The following is a 23,864-nucleotide window of genomic DNA, read 5'->3' on the forward strand; positions in this document are numbered from 1 at the left end:
GGTTAAGCAACCTGTCCATGGTCATACATTAGCTTGCAGTGGAGCTGGGATTCAAACCCAGGCAATCTGGCTCCACAGTTCATGCTCTTAACCACTATCCTACACAAAACTAAAGGAGTCAGAAGGTTATAGAATATTTGAGCTGGGAGGGCTACAGAGCTCATCATTACAGATGGGTGCTCCCCATGTCCTGTATTGTAGTGGTTCTTAATGGGGGCTGAGTTTACCTTCCCTCCCAGGGACATTTGGTAAAATTTGAAAACACCTTTGGTTGTCACAACTGGGAGTGGGGAGGTGCTACTGACATCTAGTGGATAGAGTTCAGGGATACTGCTAAACACCCTACAACGTACAGGACAACCCCCCACCCCCAAACAATTATCTGACCCCAAATGCCAGTAGTGCCAAGTTTAAGAAACCCAGCTCTATTGTAGCAATTTTCATATATTCTTACTGGAGGGTGCCTTATTCTCCTGGTTTCTTTACACTTCCTTCCTGTCCACCACATGTGCAGCCAATCCCAACTTTTGCAGCTTATGCCCTACACCCTTATGCCACTGTGCTAAGACTAATCTGATCACACCCCTCCCATCCTCAACCAGGAATCTATTAACACTTTTAGCAAGGTTAATTTTATGCTTCACGCCAAAGAAATTATCCTTATGGTGAGGAATCCAGGTGCTGTGGAAGGCTGATGGGGTACTGTTTTGAGAGTGGTCCTGGAAATAGCACTAGGAATACCGTGACAAAGGAAAAGAGAGAAGTGTAGAAAATGCTTGTGTGGAACACAGAAGAAAACCCCATCTCCAGCATATCACACAGGACCTTGCATACAGTAGATATACAAGAAGTATATGTTGTGGAAGATTATGGCACAAGGCCAGGATGGGGTGTCCTAGAACTCAATAACATTGTATTTTCTGTTCTCTGGCTAAGGGAAAGGCAACAGCAGGATAACTCACGTTTTGGGTCTATGTTAAGCCTAGGGCTCAAGGGTTTATCTTCTGTTTGGTATTTATTGCTCAGGAAGTAATGTTGTGCATTGTAGGTGTTATTTTGAATCCCTCTTCATTTTCTTTGAGAATTAACAATCCATCATTGTGAGCAAGGCACTGAAGCCCTGGGCACCTCTCCCTCTGATCACAGACGTCACCAGCAGTGACGCCACAGTTTGCATCACGGCTATGCAGGGTGAGAGAACTGACGGGGGCTTTAAGACAAGGCTCCCAGGAGGCTTGAGAGATGACGCTATCAGGCAAGCGAGGGCTTTACCTCCTTATAAGTGTTACCAAGGATGAATCAAAGAGCCACTCAAGGGGATCAGGATGCCATAATATACTCTTCCTTGGGGAGGGGGAGGGAAGGAGAGGGAAAAGAAAAAATAAAAGGGAAAGGGAAAGGTTTTTATGCTAGCCCATATAGTAGGTAATTATTCTCACATGAGCTGTGAGTGTGGTGGGGTTGGGGTAGGAAAGAGTAGCTTGATCCTCAAGGTATGCAGATGAGAACCTCAGGTTAGAGGGTGCTTTCACAAACTAACCCTCATGCTGGAAGACTCACTGTTCTAGTCTATAAGCTAAGGGGTCTTGGAGAGAGCCACCTCCATATTGGAGCAGTTATAAGAAAGTTCAAGGTTTTTAACTAGGTGTATAAGAAGCCAGGGCACCAAGCCAGCCCTCCAGATGGCAGTTGCAGTGGGGGTGTAGTGAGGAAAAAGAAGGCCAAAAGTTTTGGCATACATCTCTTCAAGGAACTCACAGCATATACCCTGCATTTATGAAGGGAACAGGGTATAGTGGGAGGAGTACAGACCTTGGGGCCAGACAGATCTCAGATCAAGTCTTGGCTCTATTATTTACAAGCTGTGTGATTTTAGGCAAGTTTGAAAACTCTTTAGCACATTTATTCACCTGCAGTTAGAGATAATGATACCTATCTTTCATGTACTAAGCTAATGATAATAATGTTGATCCCTAATATTGATTAAATGCTCATTATGTGCCAAACACTGTTTCAAGGCTTTATATTATTATTTAATCTAATCCACATAACAACACTATGAGATAGGTAAGATTTATCATTAGACCCAATTTACAGATAAGGAAAATGGAACACAAAGAAGTTAGGAAGTTGCCCAGGGTCACAGGTGGAGTTGATGCTGGAGGTGAAATTCAGATTCAGGCAGTATGGCTCCAGAGCCCACACTTTTAGCCACGGAGCTATATCCTGTCACTACAGTATAAAGAACGCAGAACCTGAGACACAGAGCATGTACTCAGTCATGATTTAACCCCACTTCTTTTATCTTTCCCTTCCTTTTTTTTCTGTTTAAGAAAGAAACCATTCAGCTGCCATGTGAGGGTCTTTCCTCTCACTTCCTTAAGCTGGAGCCAGGGGCCTCCTTTGTTATTTCAGGATGGGCTGGCACGAGTGAGTTGAGGAACCTCAGAGATAGTGCTTGTCACTTCAAGGTTATTAGCTGAATGTGAGCCAGGAGAATAGGTTGAAGTCAGATGTAGGGGTCCTGGAAAACCAGCAGGCTCCACCATGGGAACCTTGGAGGGCTTCCTCAGTCAGTAAGAGCAGTGGCTACCTGTACTAGAGAGGCTGTCTTGGGCCTTTCCACACTAAGGTCCATAATTTCTCACTCCTGGTTTCTTGGGCTTCTGAGATACCAGTGAACTCATATTACTCAGGTCTAGGGTGAATGGTTGACTGTGGTCATTAGTCTTAGTCTTTAGGATTGCATCATTACATTCATTCCACATTTCCTCACCTAACATTTAGATAAAGAACACCAGGGATTTCCCTGGTGGTCCAGTGGGTAAGACTCCATGCTCCCAATGCAGGGGGCCCAGGTTCGATCCCTGGTTGGGGAACTAGATCCTGCATGCATGCCGCAACTGAGAAGTCCACATACCACAACTAAGAAGTCCACATGCTGCAACTAAGAGTCCACATGCTGCAACTAAGAAGCCCGCATGCTGCAACTAAGAAGCCCGCATGCCACAACTAAGAGTCCACATGCCACAACTAAGAAGCCCGCATGCTGCAACTAAGAGTCCGCATGCTGCAACTAAGAAGCCCACATTCCGCAACATAGAAGTCCGCATGCCACAACTAAGAAACCTGCATGCCGCAAATGAGTCTGCATGCCGCAACTAGGAGTCCACATGCCGCAACTAAAGATCCCGCATGCCGTAATGAAGATCCTGTGTGCCTCAACTAAGACCCAGTGCAGCCAAAATAAATTAATTAATTAATAAATATTTTTAAAAAGCACCAAAAGAATAATTGGGCCACAAAAATTACTACCATATATCAGCTACTTTAACATCTCCACTAATTGCCTGTTAAGCCTCACATTTCTTTTCCTAGTTTTGAAACAGACACATTAATATTACTGTCAGGTCCCAAATATTGTAGGCACTGGTTTTCAACTATAAATCTTAATATTTAACAAATCAACTAATTGCATTTTAGGTACTGAGCATGCTCTTTAGGTTAATGGCATGGTCGGTGGTGGAGGGGGGAATGGAGAAAGAACAAATTAGAAGCATCAAGTCTGAAAGTTCCCAAAGCTCTGTGGTCAATGCTTTTCTGAGGTAAGTTGCATAAGAGATGATTTGGCAACCCTGCTGCTATGCTGTTGGAAGTCTGGCAAGATCTCTTGGAGGAACAAAAAATAAACAGCCCTGGGGTTAATCTACAAGCCATTTTGCTTTAGCCCTTGTTGCTGAAAATCTTTCCAACATGTTTCAGTCCACTTCCTTGCCATAGGAGATAGAGTACAACAAAGATAAATATAGCATGGGCTAGATCTGGAACTAGGAGGGCTGAGTTTGAACTCTGGCTCCACTATTTACTCGCAGTGCAGCAATCACTTACACCCGTGTTTGTCCAAGTGCATTCCAACCATGTGCATCAGAATCACCTGCATCGCTTGCTAAATAGCCAGGTTCCAGGGTCCCTGGCTGAGGTTTTCATCTGGGTGGCGCTGGGGGAATCTGCCTGTTGAACAAGCACCCTAGATAACTCTTATACCCACTACAAATTTGAGAAACACAGAGTTCGTTTTCTCATCTATAAATAAGAATGGTACCACCCCTTTCCCAGGGTTGTGGTAAAAACAACACAGGTGGTCAATATGTGCTAGGCGTACCTGAATCTTTGAGTGAGGTTATGGCAGGGCTTCAGGATACATTCTGAATATTAATTTAACAAACATGTTAAATCCACGCAGCGTTTGAAGGTACCAAGGTGAAAAATCCATGTTTCCCTGCCCTTTGAAGGGTTCATAGACTAATGGGAGAGACAAACGCGAAAACAAAATTATTGTTTGATAATGGCTAAACAGATATGAAGAAGGGGGAGGTAGCCACTTTGCTAGGATGAGAGGTGGTGGTGGAGGAGGGAGGGGAGCATAGAGGAAGTGATGTTAAGCTGGAGATTATTTTAAAGTGAGTTTTGCACACCACTGTAAAGCAATTATACTCCAATAAAGATGTAAAAAAATAAAAAAATAAAAAAATAAAGTGAGTTTTGAAATATAAGTCAATTATGGTAGTGTGGATATCTTAAAAGTGTAGGAGATAAGGTTGTATTTGTGCTAAGTCTAAAACCTAGAATAGAAATTGTTCTTATTTGGGGGGATGGGCACGAGTGGAGAATATTTTCCATATCAGTTTACTTATTATTCCTTGCTCCTAAAAGTAGAATGTTAAAAAAACTGGAGTCATTTTGTGTTCTCCAGTTCATTGGACTCTGAGAGGATGGGTATTAGCCTATGTTGTTGACTTGCTTTGCAAGTCACTGGCTGCAAGGCCATGGTCTAAGTCGGGGGTGTAGGACACTGGCCATGACCACTATAAACAAGTCAAGTGTTAAATCCACTGATAATGGGAACTTTGGCTTGAGAACTAGCTGCCTCAGCAGAGTCATCCTCAAATACTAAGGGCAGTGCTATATATACACATACAGCCGCAGGAGGCAGTGACTAATGGCTCTGCTTTGGGCCAGCAGCCCTGGCCCCTTTCTAGCTTCTTCACCTCTACAGGCAGCCTAACTTGAATTTTCAAACTCCACCTCAATTTGACAAATAATCAAAAAACAATAGACTTTACTATACAGAACTTCACACCGTCCCCACTACCCTTCATGTTTCAAAATGATTGAGGTTTTTTTGAAAACTGCAACACACTCCCAACAACCCCCATCATGCCGTTGGCCAGACTAAGAATAACAAACTCTCAACCCTTAATGCTGTGTGACCTTGAATGAAGAAAAAATGGGGTTGTAACAGTAGTTAGAATCATGCTCTTTGGATTAGATCCAAGTTCTAATCTTGGCCCGCAACTTATTATCTGTGTGATGCTAAGAAAGTGACTTAATGTCTCTGTTCTTCATTTTCCATGTCTGAAAAATGAGGATAATAACAAGTACCTATCTCATTGGGTTGTGGTAAGGATTAAAGGAGAAAATATGTGGAAAAAAAGACCCACTGCAATGCCTAGCTTAATAAGTAGAATACTAGTAATTATTATTAATATATTAACCATAGTGGGCATTACCTCTGATATCTTATGGAAAACAGGGGCCGTGGGTGAGGAGAGAGGGGAGTGTTATGATTACTTCAGGTGAAAAGGGCAGGAAAGTACCAGTATAGGAACCAGCCATTAATAACAGGGGGGAATATATTTAAACAAAAAAGAATAAGATGGCTTCTCTTTAACCAATTCTTTACCAAGAGCACTGCTAGAAAGAAAAGCAGGACTAATTTATATGCCTCTCATCTGATCGATGCATTTTCTAAAAGTGGTACTGGTAATAAAATCCTCAAAAGATTTTCTGGTGTTACCCTCCGCCTCCACTGTATGTACATACCACAAACCCATCAGACCTGCTGCCAAAACCCACTTGCTTTTTTCTCCAAAAGCATGGATGGCATTGCATCCAGGCTCTCTTTTGTGATCATCCCATCTGTGGTGAAGGAAAACCAGAATAACTTAGTATTACATCTCAATTATCCATGACCAGGATGGGAGGCAATGTGGTAGGCAGGAGAAGAGGTTGCTCTTCATGGCAAGCTTTCCAGTAAGACAAAGGGAGGTTAGAAAGGGAGGTCATGGCTGTGACCTCTGTGACAGCTGAGCAGGGGACACCCACTGTATGTGTCAGCCTACTCCAGGAATAATCCATATGCAAGTGATTTGGTCAACAGTTTGTGATTCTGGAACAGTATTAACAATAGTGCCTTTCCTGGAATCTATCTTATATATGATATATTTTTCCCCATTTAGTTCAATAGTTCTCCTGAATATTTTAATACAGCAATAGTAGTCTGAATAGCAAACACATGTGAGATACTGACTTTCTTTCCTTTTATCCATTTCTGCTGTAACTTAAATTTTCTTCCTGAGTGAATCTCCAGGCCACTAGTGACATCACCTTTAATCCATTTGTGTTTCTTTTTTTAAAATTGGCATTAACATGGAGGAGACATAAGAGGTTAAAAAGTAAAAGACGTCTACATTGGTGATGATTTCCAGAGCGAACCTTACAGGGACTGGTAGAGCAAATTTGATTTGAAAATGATTACAAAGGGTGAATTCCCTGTAAATAATGAATTGGAAACAAAATCAGGCTGAGAGTATTTGCTTATCCACTTATTTCCACATGAAGAAAAGCCATAATTCCTGTCAGCCTGTGCTTACAGCATGCCTAGACTGGCCAGAGAGAAACCAACCAGTGATGAAAATAAATACACAAGCCCACTCGTTGACTGCATTCTCTGTCAGGTCCAACACCAAGGAAAGCCTAAAGATAATATGTCTTTGGGTAACAACCTATAAATCCACAGTTACAGTTCAAGTGCTTAACTTCAAATTCCCAAATGACCATGCCACTGTTCTTTCCTCTTGCAGAAGCTAGAAGTTCACTGTCAAAAAGGAGGGGATGAGAAGGGAGGGGCAAGGCAGCTGAAATGCTCAACGACCCTAGCAAAATTCTGGGAAAGCATGCCCTCCTCACAAATCACAACTTCTTGAGAAGCTTACTGGTATGTCGCTGGAAGACACTGTCAGAGCAAGCTGGTTAAGGATTTTATCAAAGTGCACCGAGCTTTCAAGAGCAGTGTTCCTTAAAAATGTAAAGTTGGGGCTTCCCTGGTGGCACAAGTGGTTGAGAGTCCGCCTGCCGATGCAGGGGACACGGGTTCGTGCCCCGGTCTGGGAAGATCCCACATGCTGCGGAGCGGCTGGGCCCATGAGCCATGGCCGCTGAGCCTGTGCGTCCGGAGCCTGTGCTCTGCAACGGGAGAGGCCACAGCACTGAGAGGCCCGCGTACCGCAAAAAAAAAAAAAAAGTAAAGTTGATTTCTGTATATCAAATCCTATTTTTCCACTGACTCACACATTCTTCTATTTTTTAAAAATTAAATATTGAGTAGGTACAAAGAGGAATTTATAAGAGACAAGTGTGAAGTATAAAAAACTATGGTGCAATGAAAATTGTATATCCGACATGCAGTTGAAGAAAAAGAATATAACTATTACCTTTAAAGGCTACCGTGTGCCCCTCCCATAATTCCTTCCATCTCCCCTCGGAGATAACCACTATTCTAAATTTTGTGTTAATTATTCCTTGCTTATCTTTATAGTGGTACTATGTATGATGACTCTGTCTCTTCAGAAATGTTTTATCTGAATTTTGGAAGGATTCTTCAGTTGCCAGGAGCTTTAATTTGTGGTGTTCTCCTTCATATTCCTCCCCTCTCCCTGGCTTCCCCCACCCACCTCCATCTTGCCCAGTAGTTGGTAATCTATGAACAAACACGAGTGTCAAAGGTATCATTTAGTAGTGAACCCATACGGAAAGTCAGTAATTCTTTTGTAACAAGGCTACTTTCCTTTTGTTTTTCAAGCAAATCCCTGCATGGGTCTTAATTTGTTTACCCAGAGATCTGGGGACACGGTGGTGGCAGTGGGCTAGCGAGCAGTGTGACAGGGCTGTGTGTATTGCCTAGCAGGGGTACCTCAGGGTTTTGGAGTCAGAAGGCTATATTATTTGCCAGCTATGTGACTTTGGGCAAGTCACTTAATGTTTCTGAGCCTTGGTTCCCTCATCTCAAAAACACAGACAGCAGTAATACTGATCTCACAGGGTTGGTGAGATGATTAAACAAGAGATATTTATTGTAAAAGTATTTTGAAAAGTATAGGATACTCCATAAATGTTAGCTGTTAATGTTGCTGTGGCTCTGCTGCTGTTGTTGATGTTATGATATCAGTGCTGTTAAAGTCAAGGTAAAGGACTAGATGGTTATGAATGTCTAAAGTCTGGAGCGAATCCACAGATTTATCCTTGCCAGCTGTCTGGCAAAGCTGGCACAACACAGTCAAAATTAAAATTTCTTTTCCAACTCTGTATTACTGGTCCATGTGGAAACTTTCCACATTTGAACATCTTCCTCAAATCCCACTGAACCTGCCCAATCTGCATGTGTGAGAGTTGTGTTTGCTCTGGCCTACGTCAGTGCTGAAGCCTAGGGCAGAAAGTAGTCACACATTACAGGCATCTAACATTTTCTCTTCCTGGTTATTTCTCTTAGGACGGTGTAGGCTGGTGACTCAGCCATGTGTACAAGATGTGCTCATCACCTGATCAGTTTGCGCCTGAGGAGCCTTCTGAAGGCCCTGACTTTTGCCGGCGTGATATTAACATAACCATTTGCATGTCATTTCCATTTTGTTTTTAAAAGGGTCTCTCCTTGAAGATCTACAAGAATGAGAGTAAGCAGTGGAAAGCCACGTTTCCATTCTACAAACGATATAATCAAATCTGTAAATGGGCAAAAATACACACGAGACGCTCCATAAAACTTGGCAATTATTTCAGTGAACAGACGCAAGTTGTGCACAATTCCCCACAGCTGCCGCAGGTGTTGAAGGAAGAGATTCAAACAACAGAGTGGAAATATCGATCATCTTTTTGATTATGGTGCTAGGCTACCTGCTTGGGTGCCCAGGAGGGGGTGAGGGAGGAAGAGTGCTGGTAATATTCCCACACATGTTTCCCAGCCTTGAGGCTGGACAGCCACATACCCATCTGCTGCTAAGAAAAAAAAAAAAAAAAAAAGAGGGCTTAAACGCATGGGACAGGCTATTTGACCTCTGAGGTTGCAAGGCTCTTGGCCTCCGCCTAACAGCTGATGCCTGGAATAAGCAGGCCAGCCCCTCATGGCCTCTGCAGGGGCTAGCACGAGGGCTCCAGCTGAGGGGTGGCTGCAGCTATGGCAACAAATGCCCAGGAATGAGTTAACACCAGCCAAAGGGGTTAATGGGAGAGGCAAGGGCTTTTATACAAATGTGTTGGGGAAAGAAATGCAATACAGCGGGAATGAGGCCCATTAATAAAGCTGAGTGATAAAATCCACCACCATTCTTAAATTGGACTTGCCTACTTAAACTGCTTTTCCAAATCAGTCTCCTGTATTCTAGCTGTTCATTGAGACACTAAGCTTATTTAAAGAATAAAAACAATACCACAATATGCAGTGTAAAAGGAGAAAATAGGATAGACAAAGGAAGAAAGAAAAACAAGAAATGTGTACAACTATGTTCTGAATATGTTCAAACAGCTTGTTATTACTAACAATCACCACCTGACAATAAATTACCCCCCTACATGTGGATTACAAGCTGCATTATTATGATGCATTAGAATCAATCTGAGTACTAACGATAATGGGTGGTTGGGTGGCTAAACATGGCCCCCAATTACTGCTGAGTGCCCTCTCTTTCTGTGGCTACAAAACAACTGCCATCAATATTCTCTCATAGAGAATGTTTTCTTATCAGCATTATGTCCTCAAAATATCCCTGGAAGGCAGGTCAATATTGATGGGCTTTTTTGAAGAAAACAGGGAGGCATGGAGAGGTTAAGTGAAAATTAGCAGAGGCAGTACGACCATCCTACAACAGAATTTGGGTTAGAAAGAGAGCCAAGGTACAGAGGCAAAGGGCTTTGGGCTGCTCCTCTGATGATAGCAGCACCTACTAAATGCAGTAGATCAGAGTTTTCAGCCACTCTCTCAGCTACAGTGAGAAGCGTAGATTCCTTAAGCCACTACAATTGGAATATCTGATTGTAGTTCAAAGCACAGAACCACAGGGTACATTTTTACTTCTGGCAGAGTACAATACAACCTCAGAGTAAAATTTCATTTCTGAGAAGAAGAAAAGAGTACACTGGAATCCAGAAACAGTATAGTCCATTTGAATAGTATTTCCTAGTTTCATGAATGAACGAACGGTACTTATTGAGCCCCTATTATGTTTTTGTTAGACTGAGAGGGACACGAGAGAAACAAACACGAGAGGGACACGAGAGCCCCTATTATGGTTTTGTTAGACTGAGAGGGACATGAGGGACACGAGAGGTTTTGGTCAAGCAAGCATGAACAAACGGTACTTATTGAGCCCCTATTATGTTTTCGTTAGACTGAGAGGGACACGAGAGAAACAAAAGACAGTTACTTCCCTCAGAGAATTTATAATCTACTTGGGGATAGAGGTTGGCAAATTCACACACAAAATGAAGACCAAACAAGACTCCATAGGAGGCCTGAGTATAAAGTGACAATTCTGTCTGTCCTACTGGTTAGAGGAAAAGAGTGAGAAAATCTTAAAGGTGGGATGTTGGTAAGTTCCTCCATGAAAGATACCAGGAGAACTTAACCTGACAAGTGTATTAGACATTTCCATCAGCAGTGAATGCACTCACAAAAGGGGTACACAAAGGAGGTGAACAGGAGAGAACATGAGGTACATGAGAAGGACAGATGAGGTTATAGGGAACCAGGACAGAAGTGTCTGCCATTATTTGAATATGATCATGTCATTTTGGAACCAAACTCCACTGATGATAGGGCCTGCTTCCCTGGAGACAGCACTTCTTAGGCAAGCACATCTGGTTGGCGTGTCCCTATATATAGCTAAGAGCTATAGGGCAGGTAATTCAAGAGCGAGTGCTCTAGTGAGCACATGGAAGGCAGACAGTCTGTTGTGGGCTGAAGAGAGGCCCACATGTTTTAGCTATTAGACATAAAAACTGGCCAAGCTGTCATTCTGTTTCAGAAATTAAGGTGTTTGACTTATGTGCCTGTCCAGATGGAATTTTAGCCCCCTCATAGGGTATCTGCAAGGAGGGATTGAATTTTCCTGAAAAAAAAAAAACATTTTGGATCTGTTTTAGTGACTGAGCTGGTGTTCAGTATTCCAGATGATGCCTTCCTGAGTCACTTCACTTTCTGCTTTCCTCTGCTCCACAGCCTCAGGCTATACATCTCACCTGGCCTTGTCTTGCAAACACAACTGGCTATAGGAGACTTGGGCAGAGGATGAGGATTACTCAGGAAAAAAAAAACAAAACCAACCACTGAACACACATGTCCTGCACATAGTGGGTCAGTAGTATGACTGTCACAGGTGAAAGCTGAATGTTGTAAGGAACAAAAAGCTACAGAGCTTCCCTAGGTCTACTTGGAAATTTCTCATTGAGAAGAATTAAATTCAGAATTGCAATCTGACTATATCTCCCTCTATTCTCTGGAATAGAAAATTGACTATTGTTGTCTCTTCTAAGGAAATTTGAAAGAGACCACAATTATGCCCAAAGGAACTGTCATGATATATAAGAAGTTTGTGACCCCAGCCCCTATAGCCTCAAGGTATTGTAGCTCTGACAATAGCCTGGATGTGACCTGATAGCCTCAGATACCATCTTTGGATTTTTCCAGGAATATAAATGGCAACTTATTATTACATGAATGTTACTTGTAGAACTTGAACTGATGAGTATATGAGACACATACATCAGGAGTGCATGAACTCACAACAGGCTTGGCCAAGAGAGGTGAGCTGGAAAGAGAGAACCCATGGTAAATTAGGAAGACAGATGAAGGTTAAAGGGAACCAGGGTAGAAGTATCTGCCATTATCTGAATACGATTATGTCTTTTTTTTAAGCCAAACTCCACTGATAGGTCCTGCTTCCCTAGGGGGAGCACTTCTCAGGCAAGCAAGTTTAGAAGTCATTTGGGAAGAAATATTCCTTTCCTCTGACATGAGCAGCTAGGTGGAAAAGATGAGCAGACATTTGCTTTGGGAGCAAGAGGTGCTGAGCTTAATGCCTATCATCTCCTGGAGATGATGATGATGATGTATTGTATATATATATAAAATCACTGCAGCTGCTTGCTTTTTCCAGGGGGTCAAAGTACACAGTCTTTATCTCCAAATGTCTGGCTTTCAATCTGGCTATATCTTGAAATCTGTTTTGAATACAGCTCAGACAGGAAGGTTTTGGTCAAGCATGCAGTGACTAACCTTCAAGCACAACAGAACAACAGGAGAGCAGCCTGACCTTTGCAGTAAAATTAATTTGATGCTTACAATCTAACCAAGAGTCCATAGCCTTTATTCATATGACAGTCACAAGACAATTTAGCAGGGATTATTAAAGTCCACTTAAGCTCATCAGAGGGGAGAATTGAGGTTGATGCATTTCAGGATACCAGTGAATTGGCCAAAACATGTGGGAAAGGAAAGGAATATAGACTTCTAGGAATAAAGTAAAAGAGGCTACACTTAGTGCACAGTAGGTACTCAGTGAGAATTGATTCAGTGAATGAGGCAAGAGTAAGACAAATGTGATGTCTGACACCTAGGGAGCCCCTTCCCTACCACCCACTGATGCAACTTCAATCCCTATGAACTTCTCACATAGGGAAGCTATTTGGCAAGTGTCGGAGACCCCAGCATGAGGCTGGAAGGTGAGTGGGTTAATGATGGTACGAGACATATCAGCCTGCATTCCCCTTCCCATTCCAGCTGGTGGTAGGAAGTCTGGAGCAGAAGATTGCTAACCAGAAATGAAGAAAGCCAAATGGATACCAACAGATTAAGAAGGATGCATCCTCTCCGAGATGGCTAAGAGAACCTCACACAGGAGAATTCAATCGGGTTTCCAGAAAGTCTCTGCGACAGTAGTACCAACTCCAGCATTACCTAGGAGGAATAAGTGTTCCAGTCACTGCACTTTAAACAAGTGTGTTATACACAAAGGCCTGACTGTCTGCAGTGGGAAATCCTGGTTGGTTTTATTTAGGCAATATAATAATGTAACTTTCTGAATCTGATGCTCTTTATTTGAACATTCATTATAATGATTCATCTCTGCTCTTCTTTCTTTACCAATGATATTTGCATTCTATTAGCAAATACAATTTCATAGAGGATGATAAGGGAATCAAAATTATCCAATTTGTTTCCATCATAGGAGCAGAAGGAATCCTTCAATGGTCTGTTTTGCATCATTGTACTGATTTCAATAAGCTTTTCTTTGGTAATCAGGGTTTGTAGCATTAAATATTACTCATCATTGTAGAGTTAGTACTAATTTACTATCACAGAGATAGTCTGGTTTTGTCTAAGTGAACCCCCTCTTATTTTTTCTCATACGAACTGAACATTTTCCAGTCTGGGGGTTCCCTTGTACGACAGAAAGTATGCTGACATTGTATTCAATACGTATCTAAGAGATACTTAGCGCTAGTATGATTCTCTAAATGGCCATCAGTATTTTACCTTGTATGAATAATTATCTGGTAACCTGCAATATTTCCTCTGCTGGGTTGTAAGAACTTTGAGGGTAGGGATGGTACCTTATATACTGTTAACTATGCTCTGGGATATGGCATAGTGAATGAACAAACAGCCAAGTTTGATCTCCTTCAATTTGCTGACAGCACTGTAATACCTGACACTAATTGTGGCTCACACTATTTACTGGTTATTTTTTTAAGTAAAAATGCTTTCCCCCAATTTTATACAAATTTTCCCCAAGTTAATCTTGCTAATATTTTCCCTATTAATTTCTTCTTTCACTAACTGAAGCTAGCCTACATAAGAGCAGAACAGAAACTCTACTAGGGGTTCTCTGGTTAGCTGGTCGGTTCTGTCTACACAAATGATCTGAAGTCATGGGAGTAAGATCAGGGGAACTAGGAATGATATTCAAAATATTCAAACACCAGTATGGCATGAGCAACCAAACAGAACCTTACCACTGGAGTAGGGCCCAGGAAATCCCCTTGTTGTGCCAGAGGTCAATCCATTACTGCTAGACTGTGGGAAGTCTGGAGGATACCAGGAGGATCAGGATGGCCTGGGTGACAGGCAGTCACTTAGGGGCGATCTGGACACTGATTATTTATTGGCAGGAATGGCTGGTTATCACTTATGGGGCACCTGGCAGTACCTATTTACCAACTGGAAGAGAAGTTTTCCAATATTTTAAAACTGGTATGACCATCCAGGGCACATTGGCTGAATATCAGCCTGGAGGTTGTGGACCTATCTTCACCTGGGCATGCAGCATAATAAGCAGATAATCCTACCCACAGCTGCAGTCTCCTTAAGTAATCTGTCTTAATGTTCAAGAAAACCATTGTGATCAAAGTTATTACTTATATTAAACCCCAATGCAAAAAAAAAAACCCTTTTCAACAGAAATATTAATCTATCTCCTCTTACTCTGTTTTCCCAAGGGATGATCTTCTAATCACTTTTAATCTGTTAAACATGCTCTTTTTTTTTCCCTGTAAAGAGATTTTTAAAAATGCCTCTCAGTGATGTTTTGAGCCTAAAAAGAAAAATATCCCAACATGTATAGTTTTTCCACTCCATGCAATGGAAGGTGAGTCAGGTAGGGGTAGCAGGGAAGCAGAGACATACAGTGGGAGACTGGGTAGCTGTGCTTGCTGTCTCCTGCTTGAGTAGAGAAAGCAAAAATTTTTTTTTTAAATGGCAGAGGCTGGACAACAGGGAGTTCTTTGTTCAAACCATTAGAAGCAATGGAAATAAAAGTGCCATGTTTTTGTGCCCTTTAAAATCCTTTGTTATGCTAGTCCAATATCCAGGTCTCTGGGTAGCAGATCCACTCCACGTGAACATGCAGTCTCTGCTTAGGCACCTTATTGCCATCTATCCCCACCTGTACATGTCCACTCACTGTGTTGCAATGAGTAGCAATTGCTTCTCTGTTGGGGGACTGGCTGGATTCCAAGGCCTTGGTTTGGGTAAGCTTGTCTTTGCCATTTAGTGTTAATTTTACTTTGTAGGAATGCTAATGAAATTGCTCAGAAAGTTGGATAGGATGTGTGGGAAATTGGCAAGGTGACTAATTCCTATTTCTCTAGAGGTGATGGCTGCAGCTATACTAGCTATTTTGAGTAGATGCCAGTTGCAAATTTCCTTAGGTATAGGCTGGGTAAATGGATGAGTCAGAATCACAATTTCTGCCTGGAAGGAATGTCTAAGCAACAACATTGGGCATGAAGTGTTCAGCATACCCTAGTGCTGGGGTATTAAACCTGAAATTCTTGCTTAGTAATAAAATAAAATAAGTAGGAACAAATGAAATAATACAATCAACAATAATAGAATCAACAAAGTAGGAATTCTCACAAATGTATGTTTAAAAGAAAAGCTCAGGAATATCATGTATAGTTTACTTTCTGGGACACCTCTAAGATTGCAAGTTGGACATACAAAGGAACTTGGAGTGCACACTAACGAACAGTTTCAAATGGCATGTTGCATAGTAGCCAGGAAGCAAAGGACTTGCTACAAGTATTTGTGAGTTCCAAGGAAATATCCCAGAAATGGCCCCTTCACTCCTCATCAACTGTAATATGAAGAGATCTCCAACAAAACAAAGCCCTTACCCTTATGTATGGGATTTCCTTGTGAAGCAGTGGCTCCTTGGGTAGGATCAATGCCTATGGAATATACACTGAAAATAATGGCTCAGGCTCCATAGAGTGGAAGAGCTCTAACAAGCATGCCCAGTGGGAGAGACTGATTAGACAGTTACAGACTTCTCCACTTTTTACGTTTATCCCTGCCTCCTGCTAAGTTGCATGAGTTCAAAAAAGGTTGAGGTGTCTTACCCAGAAATTTCACTTATGCAGTAGACCAGCCAAATATTCATACATGAGTATAAATGGCTGCTTATGAAGCACCCGAAGTTTTTTCAATAAAGGAGGAGTTTTGTATGTGTCACTTGGTCTGCACTCTGCCAGGGGCATATCGCTCTGACAGTAGAAAAACGTGCTCTTTTCAACACGATTTAGTCTCATTTCCTTTTTCTTCCCAGCCTCTCTCTAATGACTGGAAGTAGAATGAGACTTCGATTTTAGGATGATTTAGAGGTCTGTGAGTTGGCTCTTTCTTCCCTTGGTGTGTAACCAACTTCAAAGAAGCAATTGTGTAACTACTAAGGAAATTAGTTTTTTGCCAAGGGATGGAGACCTTTTGTCATAAGCCAGAATGAATAACTAAGCCCTTCTGTCTCCATCTCAAGAGGGCCTCTGGGCTGAGAGGAGTGTCTGGCTGGTGGTCTAGGTTTGCTCACGAGAGCAGCAGGCAGTCAGCTGGTTAAGAATATTGTTTTTGTTCCTTCTGTAGGCAGAAGCACAGAGTAGGGAGGCTAGGGTGAATGGGGGGAAGACAAAGGGGAAATAAGACAGTAAACAAATTAACAAATGTAAAGTACATAGCACAATGCCTGATAGGTACACCTCTATGTAGAGCTATCACTTATTGAGCACCTTCCTGTGTAACTTACTGCATTAAGCGTTTTATATGCACGTTATCCTTAAAACAACCTTATGAGGCAGGAGTTATTATGATTCTCACTTTACGGAGGAGCAATAGGTGTCAGGCATTATATTTGGTACATTACTTATGCCTAATCCTCACAACACTCTTGAGTTGCAGGTATGATTATCTCCATTTACAGTGGAAGAGATGGTGGTTCAAAGAAGTTAAGCAACTTGCCCAAGATCACACAGGCAGCAAGTGGCAGAGTGAGGATTCTAATCCAAGCTTGACTCCAAAGCCCATGCTTTTAACCACTGAACTCTGCCACCTCTACTGCAATCTGCTATATGTTAGACATTAAGTAAATGCTTGTCCCCATCCCAACTGGTACAGCAAAGGTAGCTGGAGAACAAAGAGTTGAAGGTAACCTGATTTTAGTAGTCAGAGAAGAAGAGGTTGAGTAGTGGAGATAAGAGCTAGAGCTGCTATTTTCCCCTGTGGCTGTTGTTACATAGGATGTGGGGAGAGGTGATAAAAGACAGGGAGACAAAGGGTAACTGATTTCTATCTCCTCATCCCAAATTGTAAGAGGAAGAGAGACCACTCAGAACATGAGCTGGGGCTAGGAGCTAACACTGTTAGAGAGTTACTATTACCTGAGCTAGGCTGGTGTGCCAGTTATCAATTTGTTGCCTCTTACCTTCAAATTCACCCTTATTGCTTGCTCTGTGTAAAGAGTTCTGGGCCCTTTAAATATTTTACCTTTGCCAGTTGGCACAGTGTTAAGCTTTGTCAGTAGGGGGCACGAGAGAGACATTTCAGCAGGAAGGAGCTGTATTTCCTGGTCCCAGTGTGCTGGTGTATTCACCTGGCAGGCTCCTGCCGCCTAGGCCACCAGTTTCCTATCTCCAGCAGCACACACAGCTTTCCCAGCACTAGGTTCCTGCAGTGCCTGCAGCTTTTCCGGCATGCAGTTTCTGTAGTACGTGGCAATCAGAAGCACCCAGAAGCTTTTCCCAGTACCCCTCCCTCAGGCAGTTTTGTAGTGGAGTGTCTTATGTTGAGATACCTCCCTGTGAATAGCTCTCCTGGCACTGTAGAGGGTAGATATTCCAAAAGTTCCCCTGGGCAGATTTCTAAAAAGTTCCAGGAGTCATAATTCCAGAAAGTTCTGCCAGCAAAGCACCACAGCAATTTCTCTGCTATCCAGTGAACCACAGCTGTGCCCTCTCCTGCAATGTCTGGATCTCAGCCCTTTTGGAAGGGTTCTCTCTTGGGTGCTCTAACTCAGTCTTACGGTATAGTGGCTGCTCCTTATATTTGCTATTCCTACATTCTTTACAGTTCTCTTTACTTTTCACTAGCCAATCCCCCATTATTGTTAATAGTTACAGTAAACTTCCTCTGTTTAAATTACCATGTGGTTTCTCTTTCTGAATTTTCTCAAACCAGTACAGTTCACTCCCTCTCCCCAGATATCAAAGTAAGGTGATTCCTTATGCAAAGGGATGCTTCTAGGAGGGAAGTGCAGGTAGGGAGGATGGCCTTTTTCCCCAGAGACAATTTCTAAAGAGAAAAGAATATCCTATTTTTCCAGGAGGCAGGAGATGACTTCTCTGTCTTGCTTTCCAGTACAAAAAAATTAATTAGAATGCCTGTGGCCTTTCAGCTATTGGAATTCTTTCAATGAGGAGGAAAGAATCTGCAAGATAGGAAAGGCAGTTGGAAACCTGAAGACTGCTTAGGCAATGAGACTCAAAGCGCTTATGCTCATTCCTAGTCCAAATTGTCCTTGAAGTTCTATAGCTCAAGTGTTCCAAGGGATAAGTGGGTATTTGTAATAACAGCCTCAGACTGACCACCCTCTTTAAGAAAACAATGAATATTAAACTCAAAATCTCTATCATTGCCCACAGAACCCTGCTTCATAGCTCAAGGTTGTCTTCCAGAGATAAAATATTTTCCTTTTTCCCCCCTGGCTTTACCATGGACACAGTTATAGGCATTTTCAGACAGCTTAAAGCATCATGAATTCTGGAAAAATTTCTGAAACCAGGATATAAGTTAGGTGTTTGGAGTTGGTGTGTCAGGATATTTTCCAAGTGCCATGAGGAGGAATGGTTTTCACCAGTGAAAAAACTCCATCATAATTTTTGTATTACCCATGGATTTGTGCAGCTGAGTTCTTTTTGAATTTGAATAAAACGTTTTCCAAAACACGTGTTGTTAATTAACAACTACCTTTCTACTTTTGTCCTCTTTATGCCTTCATGCTTCCCCACCCCTCCAATCAGCTCAAACTACAATATTGCTTCCCCAAAGCTCAATGAATGCAAAATGGAAGGCAAGTAGTTAAGTAGGAGAGAATAAGGAAATGTGAATCTCAAGGTCTGATAATCAACAAAAATGTTCCCTTTACATAATACAAGGTCATCTTTGGAGAATTTAGGAAGCACTGGCCCATATCAAATTCAGAGACACTAAAAGCATCACAGCTGATCAGCCAGGCTGCTGAACTGCTAGGAAGTTTTCCATATACACTTCCATGTGTTTGAGGCCTCACAGCAATAACAACTGCATTTGGAGCCATAGCAGCTTTCAATAAAGAGTGTTTAGCCAGAGTGGTCATTGAGGGGGTTCCAGGTGGTTTTTTGGATCATCCAGGGCACCAATATGTTCATGTTTGGGTGAAGATCTCAAGCTACATGGGTGAAAGAGGGAAGTTTGAGTAATTTTACATACTACGATTCTCTTGCTAGAAAACTAACAAATTGGAGTTTCAGAAAATCAGTCCAACTATAGCCTCTGCTTCCCTTCCTCTGTTTGCTCTTTCCAATCTTGACCCTGGCCCAAGTCCCTGCAAACCTTCACTAGCCTTCCCTCTTTCCCTTTGTCCCCCACATATAAACACACATATACACACAGAAGGATCACACAGCCAAGAATGGAATGGGGAAAGGAGCATTGCCTCAGAGCAGTTTGATGGTTTATACTGTAGCAGCTGGTAAGGTGGAATTGGTGACATGTAGGGGTTTGTTGCCCTAGTTAGAATTTCTTCCTAAAGAGTGAGAAGGTCATTGATATAAACCAGGGGTTGTTGTAAACCAGTGCAGACTTACCATCACTTTCAAAAGAGGAATAAGTCCTTTGTTGCTCTCATTATAATGATTATAGATTAGAGTATTGGTTCTTACGCAGGGTGGTTGGACAGTCTGGCACATGAAGAACTGGTGTTGAGAGAAGGGGTAGCCTAGTGGTTAAGATAGGCCCTAGAATCAAAACCTGGGTTTGACTCTCAGATTCACCACTAACCATGAGCAAGGTACTTAACTTCTCTGAGTCAGTTTTCTCATCTGCAAAATGGTAATAATAGTATGTGCATTATAGGATGTTGTGAGGAATAAATAAAATAAGGTATGAGAAGTTTCTGGCACATAGGAAACACTCCATATATGTTAGCTACTATTATTTCTTTAGTATTATTTACTAAAAAGCACACTGACATAACATCCTTGGCTGTCTTAACTCTCTTTTGTCAGTTTTGGAGATGTGGATGGAGGTGATACTGTCAGGGGTAAAAAAGATGTGTCCCAAACAAATATTCATCATTTTTGAAAAAGGTGCAAAACCAATTCAGTGATTTTCAACAAATGCTGTTCAGGCAATTGGGCATCTGAAGAAAGAAAGAAAGAAAGAAAGAAAGAAAGAAAGAAATATACTTGACCTAAATCATATACCTTATACAAAAATTAACTCAAGATGAAACATAGACTTAAATATTAAATGTAAAACTTTAGGAGAAAGACAGGGGAAAATCTTTGGGAACTAGTGACAGGCAAAGGGCTCTTAACTTTGACACCAAAAACATGACCCATAAAGGGAAAAATTGATAAACTAGATTTCAACAAAATTATAACTTTTGATCTGCAAAAGACCTTGTTAAGAAGATGAAAGGCATGCTGAGGAGTAGTAAAAAATATTTGCAAACCACAGACTTAACAAATGAATGGTATCTAGAGTATATAAAAAACTCTTAAAACTCAATAGAAAAACAAAGAAAAAGAAAATGATTCAATTAGAAATTGTGCAAACGACGTGAAGAGATATTTCACCAAAGAAATATGCACATGAAGAGATCTTCAACATCATTAACCATTAGGGAAATGCAAATTAAAATCACAATGAGAGACTACTACACACCTTCAGAATGGCTAAAAGAATAAAAAATTGACTACGCCAAATGCTGGTGAGGATGTGAAGAGACCGAATCGCTCATACATTGCTGGTGGTACTGTTAAACGGAGCAGTCATTCTGGAAAAGTTTATCTTTTCCTTTAAAAAATTCAATATTCACCTACCAGATGACTCAGCAATTGTACTCTAGACATTCACCCCTGAGAAATGAAGATTTATGTTCATACAAAATCATGTACATGAATATGCATAGTAGCTTTATTCATAATAGCAAAAAACTGGAAAAAAACAAGATGTTCTCGAGAGATGAACGTTAAGCTGTGGCACATCCATAGAATGGAATACTTCACAGTCAACTACTGATACACACCATTATTTGAATGATTTTCAAGGGAATTATGCTGAGTAAAAAAAAGCCAATTCAGGAAGATTACATACTGTACAATTCCAGTTATATGATATTCTTGAAATGCCAAAATTATAGAAATGAATAACATATTAGTAGCTGGTATATGGCAGGACGGAGGTAGGGTAACATGAGGGATTGTGTGGTGATGGAACTGTTCTGCATTTTGACTGTACCAATGTCAATATCCTGGTTGTGCTACTGTAGTACAGTTTTACAAGATGTTACTGGGTGAAAGGTATATAGGATCTCTGTATTATTTCTTACAAACAGCATGTGAATCTTCAATTATCACAAAATAAAAAAGGTTGATTTTTTAAAAAAGGAAGGGGCTTCCCTGGTGGCGCAGTGGTTGAGAGTCCGCCTGCCGATGCAGGGGACAAGGATTCGTGCCCTGGTCCGGGAAGATCCCACATGCCGCGGAGCGGCTGGGCCCGTGGGCTGTGGCCGCTGAGCCTGCACGTCCGGAGCCTGTGCTCCGCAACAGGAGAGGCCACAACAGTGAGAGGCCCGTGTACCACAAAAAAAAAAAAAAAAAAAAAAAAAGGAAGGAAAAAAAGATGTGGATAGACAGAAAAAGCTGAGTAGAGATAGACCCTGTTGTTTTCAATACAGTTCAGATTTGTGTCCCAGATTATAGCAGGGTTTCCAGCTTGGCAGGCTTATCCAAGGGACTGCAGACATCCCCTCAGTGTAGGAAAGCAAGGCAGGCTTTTCATGCAGAGATAGCACTTGTTCCTCTCACTGGGATATTAGTTATTGCTCTCACAAGTTTGCAAACTAGGAGGTATATGACACAATTAATGAAGGTTAGGAAGCTCTGGGTTAGAGTCAGTAAAGTTCCTGAAAGTCCTCCAAGCAGCTCAGTTGCTGGTACCCTGGCGGCTACTGAAGAAGCGTCCTGTGAGATAATTTAAGCAGAGGGGATCTCGGAGCAAAGAGTATTCTATTGCTTGGCCTCTGAAGAAGTGAGACAAGGGAGGGCAGCCATAGGACAGCTCTCTTCTTGAAGACAGTGTGCAGAAGGAAAAGAGAGGCCTGTGAGTGGCAGGGGAGAAAGACTGAGGATCACAGGCTTGAGAAGGAAGAAAGCAGAAATTTCTCTGCCTCCCATGTCTGGGTAATTGAGCATCTCTTTACCTATCATTGATGTCATGGAGTACTTCAGGCAACTTGGAAGGAAAGTGTTGGGTAAAAACCGAGTGTTGACATCTAATTTTTAAAGGCTAACTGTTCACACGTGAATGATTGTGCAGAATATTAAGGCCCAGTCCGCTTTTCCATCTGGACGATGGATCACCACAGGGAGAATGCATTTCTACTACTGGCTGAGTATTTTCAAACAGACACAATATTCTTGCTGCTCTCTTCTTTTTCGTGATGTCATTAAACTATTCGATTTGGTTAACACTGACTTTTATGCTTCCCCGCACACTGGTTCCCTGTTTACCAAATCTGCAGAAAAATGCCCAGCCAGGCGGTCTACTACAGTCAGCAGAGTTCTTTGTGTTCAGGTGAATCTCCAATAAGTCTGAATTAAGGCGTTTTAAGGTGACCTAAGAACCTCATTCATGTGAATGCCTGCTGCAGCAATGGGGATGTGGTTGTTTCACAGGAGTGGTCTAGGGATAGTGCCACCTCTGTGCCCATTTCCCATCTCCCCTAATAGTGCTCAGGGGCACAGAGGAGCTCCTTGGGACTCCGAGTGCATTTTGTGTTTAGCCCATTTCCACAGGGCATAGTGCCTTCCTGTCTTTCTCACCTCTTCTGACTGCTAGCTCTATTATCTCCATCAGAAATCTGATCCTGCTAGAAGTGCTGTGGGGCTTTTTTTGGTCTATCCTTTTAATAGAGCCTTCCAGTTTCCTTTGGGCCATTATGTTCTCTTGAAGCAATGCTTCACCATCACTCTTTAATATTTAATGTGACTAGAAGCTTTCACAAAAACCTATTGAGATGCACATGCTTTAAGTGGCAAAACTGTTATTTAATGATCTCGGGTGGGTACACTAATTCAACCTACCTGTGAGGGAAGGTGACCTTCTAGTCCCTCTGGCTCTGTGTCTGCATTAATACAATTGAAATCTCTTGCCATTTATGGAAACATCCATTCACCCTAAAACAGAGGGCTGTAGGATTTTTTTGACATCATAAAAGTGACTGATGATTTCTGAAAAATTGGAAAAGAATATAAAAAATACAAGTGTGAAAAGACATACATATGATGAATGTCTGTTACAGCATTGCCATAAGAAGAAAATAAATTAGGAACAATCTAACTGTCCAATAATAGAGGATTGGTTAAATAAATTAAATGATATATTTATAAATGGAATACTCTGTAGCCAGTAGGAATAATGATGTAGATCTATGTTTACTGACATGGAAAGATGCCAAGATACATTAATAAGTGAAAAAATCAGGCTAAAAAACAGTGTGTACCATATGTTTCAATTGTTTTTATTTAAAAAACTGACACACTGGCCATAAAGCCAGAAAAGGTATATGCCAAAATGTTAACAGGTGTTCTCTCCGGGTGTCATTATTGTGATTTTCGCATCTTTCTTTACTGTGTGAACTTTTAAAAAGCATACACAGCAA

General features: G+C 41.7%; 1 protein-coding gene across 19 annotated transcripts in view; it reads right to left on the reverse strand.

Moving 5' to 3' along the window:
- The window catches only part of ENOX2 (ecto-NOX disulfide-thiol exchanger 2), a 281,454-nt gene that overhangs the window by 84,934 nt on the left and 172,656 nt on the right, over positions 1-23,864 (reverse strand). For 5 of the 19 annotated variants that reach the window (XM_082609153.1, XM_082609140.1, XM_082609148.1 and 2 more), the window contains exon 4: positions 4,163-4,302. The exons of 12 other annotated variants lie outside the window; for them this stretch is intronic. The gene's annotated coding sequence lies outside the window, so the exon portion shown is untranslated. Of the gene's footprint in view, positions 1-4,162; positions 4,303-23,286; positions 23,434-23,864 lie in introns of all 19 variants that reach the window. 2 more of the 19 variants (XM_082609144.1, XM_082609154.1) reach the window with 1 other exon arrangement.

This window comes from Mesoplodon mirus, assembly GCF_964341445.2.
Source record: "Mesoplodon mirus genome assembly, chromosome: X".
NCBI classification, from domain to species: Eukaryota; Metazoa; Chordata; class Mammalia; order Artiodactyla; family Ziphiidae; genus Mesoplodon; species Mesoplodon mirus.